Genomic DNA, 26,618 nt, shown 5'->3' with positions numbered 1-26,618 from the left:
ATGGTTCAGCTAGCAGTTCCGGTTGGAATTGTAGGTATTGAGGATTTTGCTGGAAGATAGTTCTATGATGAGTGTCTACATGTCTGTGATGTATAACTTTCTCTGGGGAGGACAGGTCTGAGAGTTAAACCAGATTTCTCTGCCTGAGCCTTGGCCTTCTATTGATACAAATGATTGTGCCCTCACAGAACTCTTTCAAGGACAGACCCAGACGCTTTCTGCCAAAAAGTTACATTCTACCGAGTTTGGGCAAAAGTAATCTTTGGCAAAACCTCTCCAGGGCTAGCTCATCTTTTGGATGAGCATTTCTTGCTGGGATCTAGATCTCTTTTTGGCTTAGCTTTTATTTTGCAGATTGTCCTTTTAATAATCATCGTCATAGCTTACACTGGAACAGTTGCTAGCTATCTGTTCATTACATGCAGTGTCCTAGTTGAGCCTTATGGTAGCTCTTGAAGTAGGTACTCTTATCATCATATTGTACATGTGAGGACATGGAGATTTTGAGAGTCTGGGTAACTTGTCAGAAGCATTCAGCTAATCTGTGACTCTAGTTGAGTCTTTCTGACTCAAGTGCCTAACCTCTCCTACCTGCTAGATGGGAAGAAGAAAGACCTCTAAGTACAGAAGAGGGTTTTGGAGAGGGCAGAGAGACTCAGGGTCATTCCCTTGGGGTCTTTTGGAATGGGAGTAAGTTCTCACTTGATCACCCTTATTCGTTCAGTGGTCTAGAGAAGTGTTGGAGTCACAGCTGTTCCCTTTCTCTCCCCCCATCCCCTTGGTGTTCCTCCGAGGACGCAGAACTGAAAGTTAGCCAGATTCCCTCTTAGGAATCTGAGAAATGCTGCTGGGCTCATGTTCCCAAATTAGGCCAATTTCCTCATCCCCCAGCAGCCTCACTCGGCTGGAGCTCCCTTGGCACTTTGCATTACGTCTCTCGCCCTCCGCCTGTCCCCTTACTGGTCTGCCAGCCAGGCAGTTATTTTCAGCCCAATAGGGTTATCTGCTGACCCTTTTTGGTGACATTTTTCTTCTTTCTCACAAAAATAACTCTCCTGATTGGTCACATTTTCCAGCATTTTTCGTAGCTGCTTTCCAATCGGCTGGACTGAATGATGCTTCTGATAACGTTGCCGAAGAGGGATGCAGGGAATTTGATATGGAGTTGTTCATAAGGAATGTGTTTTCCACACTTCATATTTATGTCATGCTTGGCGTGCTTTGGTTTTGAACTCTCCCTTGGGGTGTGCAGATGTGCATCGCTGGCCCATCCCTGGGGCCGGCTGCTGTGTGGGAGGGAATGTCATCTCAGGGTAGAGCCTGCAATTGGAAATCAGCATCTTGAGGTTCTCCGCCAGCACTGGCTCTGGCTTTGTCAAAGGCTCTTCAAGTGCCCCAGGAAAACATGCCTTCTTGCTGGCTTCTGTGAGACCCAGAGTGCAAGTTGGTTGTCAAAGAGCACTTTAAGATTTTCTTCCTCACCTATGGGGAGGGTTAGGTGAGAAATATGTGTCAGGAGCTTAGCCCAGTGCACCGTAAGTCCTCTCTTGTTGTCGTTTTCTATGTAATCTGAGAAGTAGAAAAGATGATCGTTTTGTCTTTAATCCCAGCTCTGCCAGTTACTAGGTGTATATCCCAGGTGTGTTACTTAACCACTCTAAGCCAATTTCCTCATCTGTTGAATGGAGATGATAGTAGTATCTATCTCATTGGGTTGCTGGAGGGTTAAATAAAATATATAAAGCTCTTAGAGCAGTGCCCAACACCTGCTAACTTTTATTGTCCTTATCTGTATCACATGAGAATTAGAATGTATTATCAATTTATCCTAAATATCAGTTCTGTCCAAGATACAGAGATATTCATATTTCATAGACTAACAACTGGCCCTTATGGCAAAGAAACATTTGGGTGAGGAATCCTTTTGGTAAGAATTCTTTGTGCCACTAGAGACCCATTTTATTTGTCCCTTGTAGTAGCATTTCTGCCTGTGCTGTTGGCCAGTTGTTTGCTAACACCTTTCCATCAACAAAATGCAACTCTCTGTCTGGAGGTTGACAGTCTTTTCAAAGAATGATCCTTAATTGCCGACTTCTATCATTTTGTTGTTCTGGGGGCAGATGAGTAGAAAATGAAGAGGGCAGGAGTGACCTTGGTGACCTCAGTTACCTTGGAAAAAAGGAAATATTCATTCATTTATGTAACTTGATTGGAGCTTTCTGTGTGCCAGGTATTGTGCTTTGAACTTGGAATACAATGATTAACCAAACATGCTCCCTGTCTTCTAGAACTTTGACCTAGGGGCTTGCAGAGAAGTGTCAGGTGGAGGTGATTACAGAAGATATGAGAGTACACACGTTGAGCCTATTTTATTCTCAGGGATGTCCAAAAAGGTGATCCAGGAAGAAATCATGTTTGAGCTGAGACTTGAAGGATGAGTAAAAATTAGCCAAGAGAAGAGGGGGAAGAATATTCTAGGTAGAGGGAAGAGCATGAGCCAAGTTCTGGAGACGAGAGAGAGCATGGCGTGGTGGATTTGTTGGTGGAGCAGTTGACCATACAGGTGATAGAGGGGTGGTCATAAGTGACTTTGTATTTGAAACCAGCCCCTTTTGCCTTCCTTGATAAATGGACTAAGTGTTTGTAAACCAGCCCCTTTGCCTTTTCACAAATGACGCATATGAGGTCAACATTTCTAGTATGACACTGAAATAATTGGTAATGTTATGAGAGCTAAACAAGCTTTCAGTATTTTTAGCCTTGTCTTTTATTGCTGCATCTTCAGTGCAGCCACTATACCTTTCTCTATGTTTTTGTGTTTGCTGGTCAAGAAAAATCTCCGAGGTGTGCTCGAGGATTTCAGATTCTATGGTAACGTTGGAATTTGGTTTGACTCCTTTTTGGAGTAAATAGACCACTGACTGTGTTCAGAAATCTTTTTTTGGTATGTGAAACTTTTCATGGGAGTGATACCTTTGTTGTAATGAGAACTGACTTCTATTTAGGCAAAGTGCCCAGAGCAGAGACTTGTCAGGATCTATGGCTGTGAACAGAATTCTGTTAGAAAATAAAAGTGTTTGTTTCGGGGTGGGGGTTAGGAGGGAATTAGATAAATGATTTGAGCCACTATCACCCCCCCTGGGCTTCAATAGTTGCCTCATGACTAGTGCCTCCTCTTATATTGCCACTGTCCTGCAATTTAGCTAGAGTGGTCTTGTAAAAATGTGTATCAGTCATTTCACAGTCAAACCCTTTAATGGATACTCATAGCACTTAAGATAAAAAACAAACAAACAAACAAACAAACCCAAATTCTTAACTTAGCCCTGTGTGATCTGGGTCTTCTCTGCATGGCCAGCCTCATTTCTTACCTGTCAGCTGTTGTAGTTGTGCTGGGCTCCTTACCATGCCTCTTTAGTTCCCTACTTCTTATAATGTCTAGTTCCCTAGAATACTTCCCTGAAATAGTAGAGTTTCATAGACTAGAATAGAAAGAATCATTCCCTAGAATATCTACCCCTAGTGTTTGTTGGGCTGACTACTCTCTTTATCCTTTGACTTGAGTATCACTCCTTCAAAAAATATTACTCTTTAAGTGAAGTGCCTTTATTATATGCTCTTGTTTCTTTTTTCACATTTTCCTTATCACTTCAATCACAGTTTGTAATCATATGTTTGTGTCCTTATTTAGTTTCATCTCCCTCACCAATTGCAAGCTGCAGAAGTGGCTATTCTCCTCCCTGGAGACTGGCACTGTGTATGTCCTTAATAAGTGCTGGTTAAATGAATCCTCAGGTGTGAGGAGTGGGGGATGATGTATTCAACCTGCAGGAAATGCCCGAGAGGCTTTAATGTGTGGGACTTGTGTACACTAGGCTGTGGGCTGGAGCTGGAGATTTGGAAGTCCTTAGCATTGAGGTGGTAAATGGAAGCCCAACACTCTAAGAGAGGGTTTTAGAGTAAGAGGAGAGGGCTTCTGATGGAAGTGGAGGAACAGACAGAAGCTGACAACCACTCATGTTTAGGAAACACACAGCCAAAAAACAGCTTACCAAAAGAAATTGAGGGGCCGGGCGTGATGGCTCATGCCTGTAATCCCAGCACTTTGGGAGGCCAAGACGGGTGGATCACGAGGTCAGGAGATCGAGACCATCCTGGTTAACACAGTGAAAACCCATCTCTACTAAAAATACAAAAAATTAGCCAGGCGTGGTGGCGGGCGCCTGTAGTCCCACCTTCTCGGGAGGCTGAGGCAGGAGAATGGAATGAACCCAAGAGGCAGAGCTTGCAGTGAGCCGAGATCACGCCACTACACTCCAGCCTGGGCGGAGAGCGAGACTCCATCTCAAAAAAAAAAAAAAAAAAAAAAAATCGAGGAGTGGTGACCAGAGAGGAGAGGAGAAACCAAGCACCTGTAGTGTCCAGAAGCCAAGGTAAGTGAGAGTGTCATGAAGGACTGAGGGGTCAGCAGTGTTTGATGCTGCTGAGAGGGTCCAGGAAGGGAAGGCCTGAGCAGGTTCTATTGGGTTTAGCAATAGGGGTCCCTGCAATTTCAGGGAGCAGAGAGAAGGCCACATGCGCCTGGCACAATACACACTGAGTGGGATCTCAGTAAATCCTTGTTGAAAGAATTCAGTGAATAGGCTATGACATGTACTCTGGGGCTCAAGCAATCCTCCCCTTCAGTCTGCCGAGTAGCTGGAACTATAGGCATGCACCACCACACCAAGCTAATTTATTTTTATTTTTTGTAAAGACAAGGTCATGGTATGTTGCTCAGGATGATCCTGAACTCCTGGCTTCAAGCAGTCCTTCCACCTTGGCCTCCCAAAGCTCTGGGATTATAGGTGTGAGCCACCATGCCTGGTTCCGACATCTCTTTCTCTTTATTTTTTTCCTCTCTTTTATTGAGCTTCCTCTGTTTTTTCTCCACTGTTTCTCTTTTTCCTGCATCTCTTTTTGTTTGTCCTCTTAACCAGTGGTAACGAAGAACTCCGACCCCCACACTCCATTTTGCTTTGCCCATTCATTTATATATATATGTGTATATATTAACTTTTTTGTAGCGACACGATCTCACTGTGTTGCCCAGGCTGGTCTCAAACTCCTGGCCTTAAGTGATCCTCCTACCTCGGGCTCCCGAAGTGTTGCCATTACAGGCATGAGCCATCACACCTGGCACATTTATATATATTTTTATTTACATATTTATAAGTAGAATTTTATTCATTCACTTATTTATTCTACATTTAATATACACTTTCCAATACAAAAATATTTTAACAAGAAAACTTCGTATTCTAGTTGGGGAACCGCATACCTGACCAAAAATTATAATTCTGAGGTAGTATCTGAGATCAAGAACCCAGAAGGAGCACCTCACCCTGCCTGGAAGTTAGGGAAGGCTTTCTAAAAGAGGCAGCTCTTGAAGTGGGTTGACATGAACGAGTAGGAATTTGCTAATGAGCAAGGAGGGCAAAAAGCCATTTCTGGCGGCCTGCAAAGCCTGTTCTAAGGCGTGCCATTGCACAGGGGCCGGGGGCTTTTAGGGCACGGTAAAGCCATTTAATATATTGGGAACATAGGCCTGGCATTCCAAGTAGAGAAATAAGAGTTTGTTTTCTATGTTGTAGGGAGCCCACAAAGATTTTAAAGCAAAGAATGACGTGACCAACTTTGTTTTCTAGGAAGATGAATCTGGCAGCTACACTGGAGGATAGAGTGGGAGAGCTAGTTGGCAGGGAGATCGCTGGGAGGCGGTTGGAGCAGTCCTTCTGAGAGATGATGAAGGCATCAACCAAGGCAGCATTCCCAAACTTCTGGCATTTCCCCATCATTTTAACCGTTTTACATTTTTACAGTTACAATACATACCACTCACATTATTAACTTTTCTCTTTAAATCAACTTTCCTTTTATACTTAAATGCATTTATTTTTTAAAAAGTTTTCAATGAAATGATCATTTGTGGTATTTATATTTTTTCTTAGTGTACATAACATACATAATTGGCTATTTTTAAAAAGGTTCATCTATTTACCTTTTCCAGGCATCTCACCAGTGGCATATGTGCCTTACTTTGGGAAACAATAACAAAAACCTGGTGGAGGGGCCTACAGAGGAGAGGTCAGTGACAAGAGACCTGTCTGAGGGCAGGCAGATAGGACATGGTAACAGATTGGCTGTTGGAAGTGGGAGAGAAGGAGAGTCTGGAGTTGAGCCCACATGTAGCTGAAAAGACTGAATGGATAATGACATTTTTGAGACTGAGAATTTAAGAGTGTTAGCAGTTGGTGAACAAGAAAGGATAATTACTTCAATTTGGGACATGCTGAATTTGAGTTGCCTTCAGGATTTTCAAAGAGGTCTGCCAAGTTGAAAATTTGGTATGGAGCTTAAGAGAGAAAGTTGGAAACTAGTGATAACAGATGTGGGGGCCATCAGCATACATTCTAGGGTCTCTATGAAGAACCTATAGCATGAACCCCTGATACCTTTTTTGACACACAGACCCTTCATGATCTCCAAGTACAAACACATTTTCAGTAGAGAAGCAGTATGATTGGATTTGCATTTTAGAAAGAACACTTTGGCAACAATTGGATGGGAATGGATCCAGGTTTTGTGAGTCCTGAAGCTTATGCAATTTGGAGGCCTTCTTTAAGACAAACAATTCAAAATGATAGATTCAAAATCAGGTATAAAAGCAAATACTTACAATTGGAACAGAAATCATAGCTGAGTTACTTGAGTCTTCAATATTCAGATGGCCTTTCTTCAGAGACCTTGTTAGGCAATTTACCAGAAATACTTACATAGAAATGCTTCCTGATTGGAACCTAGCTTCCCCTCGCTATCTAGAACTCTCTGTAACTCCCAGGGGCCCCTGCGGGCATGCAATACAGATTTGAGGTAGGTGAGACTGGAAGCAGGGAGACCAGGTAGGACCCTGCTGAGGGAAGGCAGATCATGAATTTGTTTAGCCTTAATTCGCATGGTTGTGCAAGTTTCTCCAACACCCCTGAGCAGGCTGGATCTTGACACAGTGGAAGCAGGTAGTTGGCTTGATGCAGGCTTTAGAGGATGTCTTATTCTGTTTTATGTTGCTCTAACAGAATGCCACAGAGTGGGTAATTTATGAATGACAGACATTTATTTTCTCGCACTTCTGGAAGCCAGGAAGTCCCACATCAATGTGCTGGCATCTGGTGAGGGCCTTTTTGCTGAGTAATCCCATGGCAGAAGGTGGAATGGCAAGAGGGCATATGAGAGGGAAAGGCAAAAGGGGACTGAACTTGTCCTTCTATAAGGGACCCACTCTAGTGATAATGGCATTAATCCATTCATGAGGGCAGAAGCTTTCATGGCTTAACTACCTCTTAAAAATCCCACATCTTGGCTGGACATGGTGGCTCACGCCTTTTATCCCAACACTTTGGGAGGCTGAGGCAGGTGGATCACCTGAGGTCAGGAGTTCAAGACCAGCCTGACCAACATGGTGAAACCCCATCTCTACTAAAAATACAAAATTAGCCAGGTGTGGTGGTGCAGGCCTGTAATCCCAGTTACTCAGGTGGCTGAGACAGGAGAATCACTTGAACCCGGGAGGTGGAGGTTGCAGTGAGCCAAGATCGCGCACTTTGGCAACAAGGGTGAAACTCTGTCTCAAAAAAAAACAAAAACAAAAACAAAAAAAAATCCCACATCTGAATACTGTTACAATGACAATTAAATTTCAACCCAAGTTTTGGGGGGGACATTCCAGCCATAGCAAGGGGAAGTGCAGTAAAAAGATAAGGGGGGGTGGCATGATGTCATAGACCTTGGGAATGAACTCGGTTGATAGGGAAAGAAATGACACCAAGAAGGAAGTTGTTAGATAAGGAGGGAAGGAGGGGACTGGATATTTCAGAAATGGAGCAGTTCCAGTTATGACTGGAGTTTCAAGAAGTAGCAAGGCCATTGGCATTTAAAGGGTCTGGGAACCACAAGGCTAAACATTAGAACTGTTCATGTGAACACTGACTTTGCGTAGAATAATGAGAATAGTTGTGGAGAGGGAGCCAAATGCCCAAATTTTTGGTCAGTGTGTGCTCAGGGCATTGTTAGTGACAGGAATGAAGAAGAGAGAGGTGGTATAGCTGAATGGTATGAGTTTTGAAAGAAGTGTTTCATAATAATTTGGAAGAGTAATGGTCTAGAGGAACTTTAGGGAGTGAAACAAGAGTATTGTCTTGGGACTTGGGTTTGTGGGGTTTTAAAGAATGAGCAGACTCTACTTGAAAGAGCTGCAAGAGCAATGAAGTCCATGGGGGAAGCCAGGATTTAGGAGAGGCAAGGAGATAAAGAGAGTGTGCTGTGAATATAGAATATCTAATCTGCTTAGAAACCATAAGGTTGTTATCAGAAAGCTTCACCGAAATCATTAGCTAGGCTAGATTTCTTCTTCTTATGTGACACGTCAATAATTACTAAGAAGGAACAAAATGATAGTAAAATATTCTTTTAAATAATGATACTTTACAGGAAAAGGGTACTGACTAATGTTAAATGTCATTAGTGATAGGCTGAAACATTTCTGGTCACATGCCTTTACCCAGTATAATGGAGAGTTATGTCACTGTGTTTAGTCCATTGCTTTTATGTTCCATTTTAATTCCTCCATTGGCTTTTAGGTATAGTTTTTTATACTTTTTTTTTTTTAAGTGGTTGCTCTAGGATTTAAAATATACATCCTTATCACTGGTTACATAGAGTTAATATTATACCACGGTGGGGTGTGGTGGCTCACTCCTGTAATCCCAGCACTTTGGGAGGCCGAGGCAGGAGGATCATGAGGTCAGGAGTTCAGGACCAGCCTGGCCAACACAGTGAAACCCCATCTCTACTAAAAAGACAAAAATTAGCTGGACATGGTGACACGCGCCTGTAATCCGAGCTACACGGGAGGCTGAGGCAGGAGAATTGCTTGAACTGGGACCCAGGAGGCAGAGGTTGCAGTGAGCCAAGATCGTGCCACTGCACTCCAGCCTGAGATACAGAGCAAGACTCTGTTTAAAAAAAAAAAAAAAAATTATACCACTTCATATAAAATATGAGACCCTTGCAGCCATGTAAGTCCACTTGTCCCCCCAGTGCTTTGTGGTATTAATACCATATATTTTTAAACTATTTATATTAAGAACTCTGTAATACAGTTTGTCAGGTTTTTGTTTTGTTTTATTTTGTTTTGTTTTTGAGACAGAGTCTCACTCTGTTGCCCAGGCTGGAGTGCCGTGGTGTGATCTTGGCTCACTGCAACCTCTGCCTCCCAGTTCAAGCGATTCTCCTGCCTCAGCCTCCCAAGTAGCAGGAATTAGAGGCGCCCGCCACCACACCCGGCTAATTTTTGCATTTTTAGTAGAGACAGGGTTTCACCATGTTGGCCAGGCTGGTCTCAAACTCCTGACCTCAAGTGATCCACCTGCCTCAGCCTCCCAAAGTGCTGGGATTACAGGTGTGAGCCACCACCCCCAGCCCAGCTTGTCATTTTACTTTAAACAGTTGTCTGAGAGAAATTCTGCCTTTTTTGTTGTTCTTCATTTCTTCCAATAGATCCAAGTTTCCATCTGGGGGTGTCATTTCTCTTTAGCCTGAAGAACTTCCTTTAGCATTTCTGGTAGGACAGATTCGCCAAGAACAACTTCTCTATCTAGTTTATCTGAAATCTGAAAATGTTTTCATTTCATCCTCATTTTGAAGGATATTTTATATTGATATAGAATTCCAGATTGAGAGGTTTTTTTTTCTTTCAGCACTTTAAAAATTGCCATAACTTTGTCCTCTGGCCATTTTTCCCCCCGAGTGTTCCGTATGTAAGTCTTTTCTCCTCCCTCTGCCTGCTTTAAAGATTTTGTCTTTATCTTTGCTTTTTAGCACTTTGACTATGATGTGACTGTGTGTCATTTTCTTTGATTTTTTCTGTTTAGGATTTGCTAAGGTTTGCAGATCTCACAGTTGATACTTGTCACTGCAAATTTGGAAAGTCTTAGGCGATTACTTCTTCAAATATCTGTTCTGCCCTTTTTTCTCTTTCTTTGTGCCTAGGACTCTAGTTGCATAAATGTTAGACTGTTTGATATTGTTCCATAAGTTTGTTCTATGTTTTTTGTTCCTTAAGCCTTATTAATTTTTTTCCCATCTTTTGTCCTTTGTTCTTCAGATTGGGTATTTTCTATTGGTCTGTCTTTAAGTTCACTGATGATTTTTACTGTTTTGTTCCAACGGCTGTTAAGCCCAACTGATTTTTTTCATTTTAGATATTTTACTTTTAAATTAGAAATTTCCATTTATTTTTCCTCGTCTGTTTTTTTCCTACATAGCTTCTGTTTCTCTCCTAGATCTCCCATCTGTTCATTCATTATGGCCATCTTTTCCCATAAGTCCTTGAACATATATCTGCTTTTAAGCTCCTTATATAGCTGCTTTAAAGTTCTTGTCTGTTAATTCTAATATCTGGGGTCAGTTTTTATTGTCTACTTTTTCTTCTGAGTATGGGTCACATTTTCCTGCTTCTTCATATGTCTAGTAATTTTTGTTTGTACATAAGACATTGTAGATGAAAATTTACAGTAACTCTGGAATTACCTTCCTCTGAAAAGTATTTATTTTTGTTTTAGTAGGCAGTTAAACTATTTGTGGATCACCTTAAACTTGTGGGAACTTGGTTTTGGATTGTGTTAGGTTGGGTCTATTTTGGTTTTGCCGTTTGTTCTAGAGCAAATCCCATAGTCCTGGGACATGGTCTTTACTCCTAAGATGGCCCTTCTGGGATTTCAGTGAAAGACTCAATGTTTGTACCAAGCACGTCTAACTTTGTGGAACTCAGACTCCAAACTCTGCCTCCCTTGCAATGAAATTTCATCTCTACTCAGCTTTTTATTATCCTTTCAGCATTTGCTTTTCACTGGGTTTCTTGGAGTCTCCTTCATGCATGTACAATTCAGGTATTGACTAAGAATTTTAGAGAAATTTGTGTACATATTTGGGGACTCCCTCCTTCTCAGGATTTTCCCCTATTTCTAGCAGCTCCAAGTTTTGTTTTTAAAGCCAATAAAATTGCAGCTTTCTGCTGGAGTTCCAGCTACCCAGTTGTTGTACAGACTGAGTGCACTCACACTCAGAGAATCTATTTGAGCATGGATTTTTACCAGTCCAGTTCTTTTCTTTCAAGGATAAAATCTCCAGTGTCTGCCTGCTTTTGTTTCCTCTCCAGTATCTTCTAATAGTGGTTTTATACGTTTTGTCCAAAGTTACAATTATTATCTGTGTGAAGATTAGTTGAATACATACTGCTTTCCCATTATGTACTAATTGCTTTTGGACTGTTTCAGCATACACTGTTTTTTTCTTTTTTTCAGATGATATTATTGGTGAGAAAAGAATGAAAGGGGTTGTTGCAGAGACAGATTGTCCATTTTCCCTTGGTACTAATGACAGGGACGTTCTAATATATTAGCTATCGAGACAGAAAGTGTTCTTACATTAGAGGTGCAACTTGGAAGTAATGACCAGAAACATGGGTATGAGAGAGGCCCAGAGACCAGAGATAAGTCACCAGAATACAAGTGTTCGTCCATGCAGATGCTGTGCTGAGCACTAGGAAAGGTTAATCTAAAAAGGCCTCTAGAGTTAGAGAGGTTGGCAGCGTGCTATTTCAAGGGCGGGAGTGGGGAGGGTCTTTCTGTGCAGCCTCAAGCTGAGTAGCAAAATTTATGGGTTAAGTGACTGTTCCTAGGTCCTGCCTTTCCTGTTAAGCCATTTTCAGCTGGGGTGGTAGAGGAGCTGGCCTTCAGCCTTGCTCATTTGGGAAAGGGTGGGAAAAGAACCTGAGAAATTAACCTGGGGCTTGGACTGATAAGCTGAAAAAGAGACTGTAGCATGTTTTAACATTGGTGTATGCATAAGGAAGTTTTTACTGATAGGAGAAATCCAAGAACAATGTAGTAAGTTTTTCATAAACTAAATTTATTCCATCTAAAGGACCATTTCTTATCCTGGTCTGTGTCCTTTCTAATTTGGGGAGATTAGAAAGGTCCATTCTGTAATGAAATGATGGAGAGAAGAAATAGTTAAAAAAAATTCTTAACAAAATTAAAAGCTGTTAACCTGTACTGCCAGTCCACACAAACAGAAATTTGCTTTTTGAAATATTGACAGTTTATGAAATCCAGAAGTTTGGGAAACAGTTCTAGAAATTTAAAAAATATTTTTAAGGATTACTGGGGACATGGTTTTTGTTTTTGTTTTTGTTTTTGTTTTTGTGTTTTTTGAGACAGAGTCTCGCTCTGTTGCCTAGGCTGGAGTGCAGTGGTGGGATCATGGCTCACTGCAGCCTCTTATCTCCTAGGCTCAAGCAATCCTCCTAGATCAGTGTCCTGAGTAGCTGGGGCTAAAGACATGCGCCACTATGCCAGGCTAATTTTTTCTATTTTTTGTAGAGGTCAGGTCTCACTTTTTTGCCCAGGCTGGTCTTGAACTCCTGAGCTCAAGCAATCCTCCTGCTTTGACCTTCCAAAATTTTGGGATTACAGGTGTGAGCCATTGCGCCTGTCCTGGGGCTACTTTTCAGATGGTATATAGTAGGTATAGTGAAATGTTTACTAATTTGCTAGCCATGACCTTGCTCTGTACTTATAGTGTCTTCTCCTTGGGCTCCCACAACTAAAGCAAAATTAAAAACTACAGCGTGAAACCTGCAGTGTCCCTGGTCTCACCACTGTGTGACACAGAGTGGGGAATGAAGCCAGGCATTTCTCTCTAGGTCTCACATGAGGTGGGCCGCCAGCCCATGGGTTAATGCTTCTCTCAAGCTGCCCTCACTTCTTTTCCATCATCACCTGTGAGGAGTCTTGTGAGAGATCAAGTTTCCTAAAGCATCAAGGTTACAGCATGCTTCTACTGCTCTCAACTTGCCCCAAGTCATTCCATCCTGGATTTGGTTGAGGTAGCAAGTCTTAGACTGTGCTTGTACAAAGTCACTAAGTCATGTGCCAGGAGGGGTTGCTTCTTAGAGTGTTGGGAATTTACACCTTCAATATTGTGCACATTTCTGGCTACACACATGCTGGGTTGATTTTAATAAACGGAAAGGAGTTAAGAGAATGACAGAAATGTATAGGTTTTGATTTCTGATGAATGTTGAAAAGAATGTTTATGTTGGCTGAATGGCAAAAAGTATGGGGAAATGGGGCATGTCTTTATAAGTGTCTGAAAGGTATATAGATCCAAGAAGAGGAAGGAGGGAGAGCTGATTTAGGATGACCCAAAAGGAATATAATTGAGATTAAGAAGATGCCATCCAGGGTGGGAAAGTCCAGGGTGAATTTGAAGAATGACTTTCAGGGCTGAAATCTGTTCTCTTTGGATCAGCCTCTTCAGCAAACTACTGTCAGCCCTATCCCATGAGTCACTTAAATTGGGCAGTTTGATGACTCTGTATTGAGCTGTAGGATATGGCTCTTTTTCTTATAGGTTATGTGTGACTATTTGGGAAGTGCGACACCAGTAGAGCATTTGCCAACACTGTGGCTGTCCTGAGCATCACATTTACGTCTCAGTGAGCTACAGAACTGTGGTTTCCTCTTCTTGATTCGGGCAGCTTTAAAGGATATCTCTCTCTTCAGGGAAGCTCGAATAGATAATTGGATCCCTAGAATGAAATATATGCAAGGCCTCCCCCAAGTAAAAGGCCCTATAACATCTGGCCACCAAAAACTCCCATTGTCTCAACCCTAAGCATTAAGGATTTCTCTTCTGAAGTCTGCATTTTATTACTATCATTATTATTTCTGAAAATAATATAACAGCCTCTATTATCACTATTTATTAGGAGTCTACTGTATGCCAGGGATTTTCTCCAGTGTCTACGGTAGACCTGCAAGGGACTCATGATCATTCTCATTTTACACATGAGGAAAAGGAGGCTCAGTGAAGATATGATGGGCCCAAGGCTGCCCAGCTAGAAAGAGAGATTTCTAGAATTTGAACCTAGGACTGTCCCTCCTTCCTGCTCCCTCTTCCTTTCCTCCCCTGCCTCCCTCTCCCCACCTTTAAATAGCTTTTCCCCTTTGCTTCCTTGTGGCAAAATCACATGTCCTTCTTGATTCAGTCCCTCCTTCTTCAAAGCCACTCCACTGTTGGTATGAGGAAAATATCTTGTAGCATGCAGTAAAGACACAGCTGTCTTCCAAGTGTGAAGATTTATACTGAATGCAGCCTAACACAGCTTGGCCCACTGTTCAAGCTGTTATTAATATGATTTTGGCATCACTTTTTAATTCTGACTTTGCCCTTAATGCTTCCCTCAATCTAATCCTCGACTTGCCTCATTAAAGGGGGTAAGGATTAGACCATGCAGTTTTCTGGACCTCCTATCTTATTGAACATATTTGTATCATTGACAGGTACATCTTACCTTGAGCCCGGGAAATAAATGAAAGAAATGTGGTCCTTTCAGTTTGGTCTTGCCAGGTCTTATATTTGTATTATCAGTCTGGATGGCATGGATCTAGTCTCTCTTGTTGTTGGGTACTTTGTTTCAGCCCAGATTGGTTGTTTTCTATGGCGGTTCTGTCCTTTCAAGCCCGTTCTAGGTGGCATGCAACTAGCCACTAGGCAATCATGTATCATCTGCTTCATTGCAAAGCTCAGGTATCAGACACACCTGCATTTGAATCCTTGCCCTGTTATTTACAAATAGTATGATTTTTAGCTGAGTTTATCTCTAAGCTTCAGTTTCCTCATCAGTAAACTTAGTATGTAGTAGTACCTACTTCATCATATCATAAAATTCAGCAAATAATCCTCCTAAAGCTTTCATGTATGGCAAACCCTCAATAGACATTGGATATTATTATTTTATCATTAGCTTTGAATTCGTTAATATATTATTTCTAATTACCTAGCTTGGCTTATTCACCATCAGTCAAGTCCTTATGCTGACACATTCTCATTTCTCTCTGTAGCCTGTGTTCTCTCTGTTTTTGTCTGTGTCCCCTTCATGTCAGCTTAAATGGATAAGTGTTTGGTGTTGCCATTTACATCTGTTTTGCTTAGGTACCTTCTTCCTAGGTACCTGAATTCAGCTTGCCACAATTCATACATCCATAGAATTACAGAATTTTGGAAGTGGGAGGAATCATTCTACCATGAAGAAAAACCCAGGATTGTGGACCTAGTCTGTGGGAGAGCAAGGACTAGAAGCCAGAAGCCAGATTACTTGGTGTCTCATCTGTTGTATTTTTGTTTTTGTTTTTGTTTTTTTGAGACAGAGTCTTGCTGTGTCACCCAGGCTAGAGTGCAGTGGTGCAGTCTTAGCTCACTGCAACCTCCGCCTCCCGGGTTCCAGCGATTCTCATGCCTCAGCCTCCAGAGTAGCTGGGACTACAGGTGCATGCCACCATGCCTGGCCAATTTTTGTATTTTTAGTAGAGGCAGGGTTTCACCATGTTGGCCAGGCTGATCTTGAACTCCTGACCTCAGGTGATCCTCCCACCTCAGCCTCCCAAAGTGCTGGGATTGCAGGCATGAGCCACCCTGCCCGGCCTCTAGTGTTCTTCTACCACATTGTTTTCTTCTCCAATTTCAGGTATACACAATTAAAATATATCCCACAGGAGGCTGGGGTGGGCAGGGAGGCACTTTTGTCTAAAAGCACCTTCCTCCATCACCTGTAGTCATGGCAGGGATCTTGAGACCCTGTGTTTTGGGTGTAGAGTAGTTTTCTGGTCCCCAGCATGTTAGGAATTACCAACCATTAGGTGGAGAATGTCCCATTGTTTTTCACTGAGCACATGCATTGAGGAACAACCTCCATGCTGGTACCCTCCTCCATACCAACCCTGCCTTTTTTCTCTTTTGTTAAACCTCAACTTTATGCATCTAGTTTCTTTATTGTTTTAACTTTCCATTAAAATTAGAAACACCCAGAAAAGTAGAAAAGATTAGTATAATGAACAACATATATCCATCAACTAGATTCAACTGTTACTACCATTTTGCCATATTTACTTAAATTATAATTTATAAAATATTTAAAAATATAATGTATGTTTTATACATAATTTTTTGCTGAATTATTTCAAAGCAAATTATAGGCACGATAGCATGTTACTTAGACACTTCAGCATATATCTAAAAAAAAAAGATAACTTTCCTAGAAAGCCACAAGTCTACACCTAACAGTATGAATAATTTCGTAACACCATCTATTACTCACTCCAAATTTATTTCCCACTGTTGTCTTCAAAGTATTTTTATAGCTCTTTTGTTCACACCAGAATCCAATCAAGAATCACACGATTAGTTTATTTAAGTCTCTTTTAATTTAGAATAGTCCCCTGACTCCCTCACTTTTACTTTTTTTTTTTTTTTTTTAAATGATAGGGTCTCACTCTGTTGCCCAGGCTGGAGTGCAGTGGTGTGATCATAGCTCAGTGTAGCCTCAACCTCTTGGGCTCAAGCGATCTTCTCACCTTAGCCTCCTGAGTAGCTAGTATTACACCTGTACACCATCACACCCAGCTAATTATTATTATTATTAGTAGTAGTAGTAGTAGCAGTAGTAGAGATGGGGTCTCACTTTGTTGCCCAGGCTGGTCTTGAACTTCTGGCCTCAAGTGATCCTTCTGCCTCAGCCTCCCAAAGTGTTGGGATTACAGGCATGAGCCACTGCACCTGGCCCACTCCTATCTTTTTAATGGCATTGACACTTTTGAAGAGATTAAGGCCAGTTCTTCTACCAGAGTTTCCCACATCCTGGGTTTGTTTGATTCTTTCTTCCAAGTGTCATTTTACTTATTACTTTCTCACCTGATTTCCAGTAGGCTGGAAATCAGACTGGAAGGCTTGATTAGATTCCAGTTGAATGGTTTAGGCAGGAAGTTTTCCTGGGTGGTGTCGTGTGTTTCAAGTGGCAGCACATTACATCCCACTGTTAATGCTGCTAAGTTTGATCACTGAGTTAGGATAATGATAGATGTCTCCATTGTTAAGGAATGTTTTTCTCCCCTGCAAGTAGCATGTAATATATGGGTTGATTCTTTGGCACTGTGAGAATGCCCAGTTGCCCACCAGTCAGTCTTGTACCTAACGGCTTTAGCATTCATTGATCATCAGCTTTCTTTCTTATACATAAAATAGACTTTGCATTTTTTTATGTCCATTTCAGCCTGAGAGAACTACGTTTATTCACAGGAGTTCAGTTCTAAGCTTGGGTGATCCATTACCTTCCATGACCTTAAATCTACTGTGGAGAAACTCATTTCTCTGAGGGATTAGTTGTCAGACCCAGGGTTGAGGCAGGAGGAAAAAACTGACAGAGTTGGAACTGTGCGTGGAGGACAGATTGCAGGAGTAGATGCCAGCCCTGCAGCGTATGCACATACTGTATTACTGTCAGTCTTTTCACTCACCAAGCATATAAAGAACAACTTTCTTGGATCTTCTCTAAGATTGCTGGAGAAAGAAAGGGAAGTTTGCTTTTAGTCAGTAATCTAAGATTGAATGTGGGAGCTACATTGCTTCTAGAAGCTGGAAGATGGATATGTGCAAAGTTTGCAATTGATCTTGCTTAACTAAATATCTTTCTGTTGGAATGTATGCGTGTATTTAGACTGGCTTTTTGAAACAGGTTGCAGTTTGGACTTAGAACTCTTGGCCTGATTCATATTTTGGGGTTAGGGTGGAGTTTCTCCAGGACTTCTGAGAGTGTGTGAGAAGTTTCTAAACTCAGAAGGCTCCTTTTTTGGCACTGCAGCATCTTTTCTGTTTTGGCATCTTAAGAATCTGGGGGAACCATATAAAGATCAGAAACAAGTCTGGCCCTAAAGACTCCCTCTGACATGGTAATTCCAGTTATTGAATCCTAGCCCATTCGGATGAGACCATATAAAGAGGCCATTTCCTGAAATTCCCGCTCTCTGCCTCTCACAGGCTCCTTTTTGTAGAAAGCTGGTATTTCAGGACTGCAACTGCCAGTCACGTGCTTCCAACTCTTTACTCGCAGTCATTCCTGCCCCCTGTTTATTTTTGGAGAGAACACATTTTTGCTGCTTTTCAGGAGCTATGCAGGGTCCTGCCCCCTCCGTCCATCAGGCGGCAGCCCCAGCAGGCCGTGCTCATTTCCCACACTCGGAGACGTGACTCCAGCTTTTAAGAGAGAACACGAGAGATACACTGCCTAAGGACTACCGTCACTCGATCCTATTTCTGTCCCTCTTGGTGTTACATATTTTAAGACTCTTTCTTTTTTTAAAGCAAGTTTAGGGAATGTTACCTGGCAGTAAGTCAGCCAAAATTGGAAATCATTTTTCCAGCTGTTGTCTTGGGGCTGTGCCTCTGAATTTCAGGAGAGTAATTTAAAGAATAAACCAGGACTTTTGAATTCTAGGATCAGGCCTTCTCTTCTTTCTGGCTTTTAAGTTTGTTTAGCTCGAATCCCTCTCTTCCATGTAGTTTTGTCCTCTCCTCCTTAACACAGGAATAGAAAATAGATTCTTCCAAAATGCCAACTCAAACAGATGTCTTCCCAAGTGCTTAATCAAGGAGGACTCTTGAGTTGATGGACTCTAGGAAAAAAATGCCACGACCGTCTTAGCCTGCCTGAAGATTAAGTTTTTAGCTTCAATGATGGAGCAGGAGTAAATTCTTTTTCCTGTAAATGAGTAGGCCATTAGGTAGAGAACTCAGACTCACAACATTTGAAGAACAAAATAAATCGTGCGTTTGTGTCTTCCTCTGCTCTGTGGGAAGGACCCATGGTCCAAATGGAAAGATCTGTGAAGAAAGGGCTTTAACTTCTCATCAGTCTAGGCAGGCACTGGAGCTCTGACAGTTGAGCTGGTGAGGACATTCACACCCCCGTAGGTTCCCCAGCATCTGATCTGTCACCTCCGGGAAAGGAAGGCCAGCAGTCCTGGCAGCTGGTCATAAAAGGAGCAACAGCAGTGGCTGGCCTAGGTGTGTGTCCTGTGTTTCAGATTGCCCTGGGGAGACAGCCGTGGGCTTTTTTTGAAATGAGGATAAGTAGGTGTCTAGGTGTCATGATACCTCTTAGGGAGAGCAGCCAAATATTCAGGGACTGGACTGTATATGCAAAAGAAACCGACTAGACCTTTAAAATCACATTGCTGGGGAAAGGAGCAGCACCAAATCCAAGACTGCGACCAGCAGAAGGCTGATGAAGGAGCTTGAAGAAATCCACAAATGTGGAATGAGAAACTTCGTAACATCCAGGTTTGAGGAAGCTAATTTCTTGACTTGGCAAGGGCTAATTTTTCCTGACAACCCTCCATATGATAAAGTGGCCTTCAGAATGGAAATCAGATTTCCAGCAGAGTACCTATTTAAACCACTGAAGACCACAGTTAAAACAAAGATCTATCACCTAAACAATGACAAAAAGGAGCAAGTCTGTTTGCCAGTAATTAGTGCTGGCAACTGGAAGCCAGCAACCAAAACTGACCAAGTAATCCAGGCTGTCATAGCACTCGTGAACAACCCCCAGCCCAAGCACCCATTTCAGGCTGACCTAGCTGAAGAGTACTCTAAGGACTGTAAAGAATTCTTTAAGAATGCTGAAAAGTTTACAAAGAAATATGAGGAAAAGCGACCCATGTACTAAAATCTGCTGCAGTTGATTCCAGCAAGTATGAGCAGAGACCCCAAGCAGTGCATTCAGGACTCTGTGGAAAACTGACACATGCTACCGCCTGGCATTCGCTTGTGGCACTTACTAATTTTCCATAGTTTTCTTAATCCAGAGTAGTCTAGGAAACCTATAAAGAAAGGATTAAAAATTTAAGATGTTCTAAAAAAAATCATATTGCTACAAGCCGGTTGTCTGCTTACATTTCAGATTGTTTGTACTTAATTCAAACTGCCACATTATGATCAAGTTGCATCAGCTTCCACTCTACATTCATTGTAGAGTAATGAATGCTGAGGGGCTCAAACTCCCAAAAACATTTCCTGGGGACGCTTACAATATGATGGGCAAGTAACAACATTTTGCTACAGGAGAGTTATGTACCATCCCCAGTATCACTACACCCTTGGATCTGGTTGCTTCTGGAATGCTTTTTTCTTTACATTTCCAATCCAGGACAAGCCCCACTTTGCCCATAAAGTTTCCTTGACCTCTCCTTCTCCTCAGCACTCCCCGAGTCTGTACAATTCTGTTTAGCTTTTAGACGTGTATTGTAAGCTTTATGCATGCTTATCAGAGCAGCCTTAATAATGCCCCAATAAAAACCACCAAGATGGCAAGAAAACTGCAAATTTTGGTGTAACTGCCCCATGGCTGAGGGATTCCTCCTCAGCTTCATCTTTGGATCCTGGATGCAGCCTCTTCCTGGAACAATTCTGTGTCTCCATCACGGACGCCTAATTCTCACTTCCACTCACTTCCATTGTGGCCTCTTGGGTTTCAGATTAAGCCTGACATCCAATTATGTGGATTTTGTACAGGCCTGATACACTGAACTCTGCATCTTCTTGGTCTCATGGAACATTTGGGACAGGGATGATATCTTCTACTTTTTCTATTGCACCCAGTGCACATGGTACCAGTGCCGAGTTCCCCACATGGGTAACAAGGTTGATTTCTGGGGAAGAGCGTATAACTTGGTAATAGTTGTTAATTAAGTCCATCTCATCTAGACAGGGTATTTGTGTGTGCCCATAATAAGACTCATACTAGGGGGTGTTTACAAAAACATTTCTAATCCTTGGACTCGGAGAACGAAATCATGTGTGTAAGGACTTCCCATCAGGAGATAGGCATCTCCCTCTAAATGCCCAAGCCTACTTTGCAGAGAGCTAAGGCTACCTGTCCCTCCTCCTCTCCCCTCTGCTTCAGTGCTCTCTCCTGAGGTTGACCAGTGGGAAGCAAGCTAACTACCGTAGTCCTGACTCATTTTGCTCAGAGGATTTCTTTGCAATTTTTATTTTTCCGAGTGATCTCAATGTTTGGGTGGAGGAAATGAAAAGTAGCTTATACAGTTTTTATAATATTATATCAACTCCTAATGGCTTCAGTTATTAGTGAAAAAAATCCTTTGATTTTAGAAGTAGGTGTTAAACTGTATTGGCTTTGGAGGATTGACTTTTAGCTGGTGATCTCTTTGTTTTGAAGCTGCTGGTACCATTTTATAGTGGGAAGCAAATGAGAGGAAATGTGGCTTTGTGTTACCTCTAGGCAGAAGGGATTTTCACCCAATAGCCATGGCTTCCTTGGGTTTGTGGTTGAACAAGATAAAGATGATCATTTTGGTTTTTAGACTCTTAGGGAGCACTGTTAACCGTTTGATATCCATTAGTAAAGTGACAACTCAGGCCAGGCTCAAAGGAGCCATTTTAACTGGGGTAAGATGATATCTCAGTGTGGTTTTGGATTTGCATCTCTCTGATGATCAGTGATGTAGAACATTTTTTCATATACTTGGCCATTTGTGTGTCATCTTTTGAGATTCTTTTCAGATCCTTTGCCTGCTTTTTAATGGGGCTTTTTTTTTTTTTTTTTTTTTTTGCTATTGAATTATTTGAGTTTCTTGCATATTCTGGATACTAGTTTCTTGTTGGATAGTTTGCAGGTATCTTCTCCTATAGTTTATCTTTTCACTGTGTTGATTGTTTCCTTTCCGGTGCAGAAGGTTTTAGTAGATTTTATAGTGCCAGGTCTTACATTTAAGTCTTTAATCCATTTTGATTTGATTTTTTATATGGTGAGAGATGGGGAAGGTCTAGTTTCATTCTTCTGCATATGGAAATCTGGTTTTGCCCGCACCACTTATTGAGGAGACTGTTCTTTCCCTAATATGTTCTTGGTGTCTTTTTAAAAAATCATTTGGCTAGAAATACGTGGATTTATTCCTTGGTTCTCTATTCTCTTCCACTGATCTATTTGTTTTTATACCAATATTATGATGTTTTGGTTATTATAGCTTTGTAGTATTAGATATTTTGAAGTCAAATAGTGTGATGCCCCCATCTTTGTCCTTTTTTGCCCAATGTTGCATTGGCTATTCAGGCCCTTTTGTGGTCTCATACAAATTTTAGGGTTATTTTTTCTGTTTCTGTGAAGAATGTCATGGATATTTTGACAGAATTGTATTGAACCTATAGATTCCTTTGGGTAGTACAGTCATTCTAACAATATTAATTCTTCTGATCCATGAGCATGAGATGTCTATTTGTTTATGTCCTCTTCAATTTCTTTCATTAGTGTTTTGTAATTTTCACTGTAGAAGTCTTTCACCTTCTTGGATAAATGTAATCCTAAGTATTTTTTTGTAGCTATTATAAATGGGATTGCTTTCCTGATTTATTTTTCAGCTAGTTTGTTATTGGTGTGTAGAAACACTACTGATTTTTGTATGTTGATTTCATATTCTGCAACTTTACTGAATTCACTTACTTATTCTAAGAATTTTTTGATGGAATCTTTAGGTTTTTATATATATAAGATCATATCATCTGCAAAGAGGGACAGTTTCACTTCCTGTCTTCCAATTTGGATGACTTTTATTTGTTTCTCTTGCCTGATTACTCTGGCTAGAACGTCTAGGGCTATGTTAAATAAAAGTGGTGAAAGTGGATATCCTTGTCTTGTTCCAGTTCTTAGAGGAAAAATGTTCAGCTTTTCTCCATTAAGTATTATGTTAGCTGTGGGTTTGTCATATGTGGCCTTTATTAAGTTGAGGCCTGATTTGTTCCTTCTATGCCTGATTTGCTGAGAATTTTTATTATGAAGGGATGTTCAATCATATCAAATGCTTTTTCTGCATCTATTGAGTTGATAATATGATTTTTATCCCTCATTCTATTGGTATGATATATCAGATTTATTGATTTGCTTATGTTGAACCATGCTTGCATCCCTGGGATAAATCCCACTTGATCATGGTGTGTTATCTTTTTGATGTGTTGTTGGATTCAGTTTGCTCGTATTTTGTTGGGGATTTTTGCATCCTATGTTCATCAGGGATGTTGGCCTATAGTTGTTGCTGTTGTGGTGGTTGTGTCCTTATCTGGTTTTGGTGTCAGAGTAATAGTGGCTTTGTAGAAGAGTTAGGAAGAATTTCCTCCCATTCAATTTTTGGGAATAGATTGAGAAAAATTGGTGTTATTTCTTTGTAAGTTTGGTATAATTCAGTAGTAAAGCTATCTAGTCTTGGGCTTTTCTTTGTTGGGAAGCTTTTTATTACTGATTCAATCTCATTACTTGTTAGTGGTCTGTTCAGGTTTTCTATTTCTTCCTGGTTCAATTTTGGTAGGTTGTACGTGTCCAGGAATTTATCCATTTCCCGTAGGTTTTCCAATTTATTAGCATATACTTGTTCATAGTAGTCTCTTATAATCCTTTGTATTTCTGTGGTATCAGTTGTAATGTCTCTTTTCTCATTTCTGATTTTATTTATTTGAGTCTTCTCTCTTTCTTGGTTGGTCTAGCTCACAGTTTGCTAATTTTGTTTATCTTTTCAAAAAGCCATCTTTTGTTTCATTGATCCTTTGTATTTTTTTAAGTCTCTATTTTGTTTAGTTCTATTCTGATCTTTATTATTTCTTTCCTTCTAGTGATTTGGGTTTGACTGGTTCCTGCATTTCTAGTTCCCTGAGGTGTGTTATTAGCTTGTTCATTCAGAATCTTTCCTTTTTTTTGGATGTAGGTTTTCATTGCTATACTTCCCTGTTGGCTGTGCTTTTGCTGTATCCCATAGGTTTTGGTATGTTGTGTTTCTGTTTTCATTTGTTTCAAGAAATTTTTAAATTTTCTTCTTAATTTCTTCATTGATCCAATGGTTGTTCAGGAGCATGATGTTTAATTTCTGTGTATTTGTACAGTTTCCATAATTCCTCTTATTATTGATTTCTAGTTTTATTCCATTGTCATCTGAAAGATACTTGATATGATTTTGGTTTTTAAAAATTTCTTGACATTTGTTTTGTGGCCTAACATATGGTCTGTCCTGGAGAATGTTCCATGTGCTGATGAGAAGAATGTGTGTTTTGCGGCTATTGGATGAAATGTTTAGTAAATGTCTGTTAATTTCATTTGGTTTAAAGTGCAGTTTAAATTCCCAGTTTTCTTTATTGGTTTTCTGTCTAGATGATCTGTTTCTATTTTAAGACCTTTGAGCTTCCTGTATTTGAATATCTATATCCCTTTCAAGACTTGGGAAGTTTTCAGCTATTATTGCATTAATAGATTTTCAATACCTTTGCCCATCTCTTCTCCTGAGACTTCAAAAATTTTAATACTTGTTTTCTTTATGGTATTGCATATGTCAAGTAGACTTTCTTCTTTTTTCTTTTTTGTCTGAGTTATTTCATAAGACCTGTCCTCAAGTTCTGAAATTCTTTTTCTCTTGCCTGGTATAGTTTATTGTTGAAGCTCTTGATTGTATTTTTTCTTGCTTTCATTGACTTCAGTTCCAGGATTTCTGTTTGGTTCTTTTTTATGATGGCTATCTCTTTATTGACTTTCCCATTCAGATCATGAATCATTTTTCTGATTTCTTTGTACCTTTTTTTTTTTTTGAGATGGAGTCTCGCCCTGTTACCAGGCTGGAGTGCAGTGGTGTGATCTCAGCTCACTGCAACCTCCGACCTCCTGGTTCAAGCGATTCTCCTGCCTCAGCCTCCCGAGTAGCTAGGATTACAGACATGTGCCACCACGCCCAGCTAATTTCTGTATTTTTAGTAGAGACGGGGTTTCACCATGTTGGCCCAGGTGGTCTCTATCTCCTGACCTTGTGATCCACCTGTTTCGGCCTCCCAAAATCCTGAGATTATAGGCGTGAGCCACCGCAACTGGCCTTCTTTGTACTCTTTTATCTGTGTTCTCTCATATCTCACTGAGTTTCTTTAATATCATTGTTTTGAATTCTTTTTCATCCATTTCATGTATTTTCTTTTCATTGGAATCTGTTACTGGAGAATTATTGTGTTCCTTTAAAGGTGTCATGTTTCCTTACTTTTTCATGTTTCTTGTGTTCTTACATTGATATCTGTGTATCTGGTGTAATAGTTGCATCTTCCAGTCTTATGGATTGACTTCCATAGGAAAAGACTTTTTCCTATAGATGTATCTATAGTGTTGGTTAGGTGGGGTGCTTTGGCTTTGATTCTGGGTGGGTGCGGTCATGTAGTTTTTATATATCTTCAGCTGTAATCAGCATCAGTGGGTATCAATGGGTTCTTTAGTGGCTTATGCTATAGCTGTTATTAGAGGCTGTGACAAGGCTTTGCTGCAAATGGGAATACCAAGTGGGCTTGTACTTAGGCACTGGTGGTGGGGGTGGAAAGCCAAGTATGCTAGTCCCTGGGGCCCCCAGGTGGTGTGCATGGGCTCTGGTGATGGTGGATCTGGGCAGGTCAGTCCTTAGGCCTCCAGTGCCTTGCTCAGGTGCCAGGGGTGGCAGTGATGGGCCAGGTGAGCCAGTCCCCAGGTCCCCAGGTAGTGCATATGGGTGGGTGGTGTCTGCAAGCTGGGTAGACTGGTCATCAGGCTTTCGGGAGACATGCATGGACACTGGTGGCAGGTAGGGTAGGCCTATTCCCAGGCCCCCAGACCATGCGTGGGTGGCAGATAGGGCAGAACAGTCCTTTGGACCCCAGAAAATGTGCACCAGTGGTGATGGGCAGGCTGGATCCATCCTAGGCCCCTGGGTCGTGTGTGTGCTGGCAGTGGTGGCAGTGAGTGGGGTCAGCCTATCCTCAGGCCCCTAGATGGCATACATAGGTGCTAGTTGTTGGTGGGGGCAAGTCAATCCCCAAGTCTCTTAGACACTGTACTCGGTCACTGGCAGCAGTGGCAGGGGTTGGGGTCGGCCTCTTGAGTAGATTTTTAATCCACCCACCAATTTAGTTTATGTCTTCTAAGCAAGTCTCACTCTTACATCTTTATTTTATTACTTTTTGGTTTATAAAAGCAGAAGAAAAAAGGAAAATTAAAATTGCCTATAATGGAGTCCCCTGTCAGTCATGTACATATAACTCATTAACACTAGATAGTATATGTTGATAATCATTTAAAAAAATGCATCAAAAGCATATACTTACTGTTTGGTAACATGTTTTTGAAAATTAAAATGTATCGAACTTTCTTATATCATTGGGTTTTTTTTTAATAACATGACTTTTTGTTACTTGCATAGTATTTTCATGTGTATTTTACCATTTACTTAATTCCTTATTGCTAGCAATTTTGGTTGTTTCTAGCTATTCACTACTCAAAAATAACATTATATTCCTCTCTGATTTTTTCCTTGGGATCAATTTCTGGGATTAGAATTGCTAGGTTAAAAAGTGTGAGCATTTTTCCATCAGTGACAGACTGGATTAAGAAAATGTGGCACATATACGCCATGAAATAATATGCAACCATAAAAAAGGATGAGTTCGTGTCCTTTGTGGGGACATGGATGCAGCTGGAAAACACCATTCTCAGCAAACTATCGCAAGAACAGAAAACCAAATACTGCATGTTCTCACTCATAGGTAGGAATTGAACAATGAGAACACTTGAACACTTAAAGTATAATAAAGTATAGAACTTAAAGTATAATAAAATAAAT

General features: G+C 41.0%; 1 protein-coding gene and 1 pseudogene across 3 annotated transcripts in view; both read left to right on the top strand.

Annotated features, from left to right (window-relative positions):
* The window catches only part of IFT43 (intraflagellar transport 43), a 96,772-nt gene that overhangs the window by 8,806 nt on the left and 61,348 nt on the right, over positions 1-26,618 (top strand). The gene's annotated exons all lie outside the window — the stretch shown is intronic.
* LOC108586631 lies at positions 19,166-21,465 on the top strand (annotated as a pseudogene).

This window comes from Papio anubis, chromosome 7 (genome assembly GCF_008728515.1).
Source record: "Papio anubis isolate 15944 chromosome 7, Panubis1.0, whole genome shotgun sequence".
In the NCBI taxonomy this organism is placed as follows: Eukaryota; Metazoa; Chordata; class Mammalia; order Primates; family Cercopithecidae; genus Papio; species Papio anubis.
This window is presented reverse-complemented; position numbering and strand designations above follow the sequence as displayed.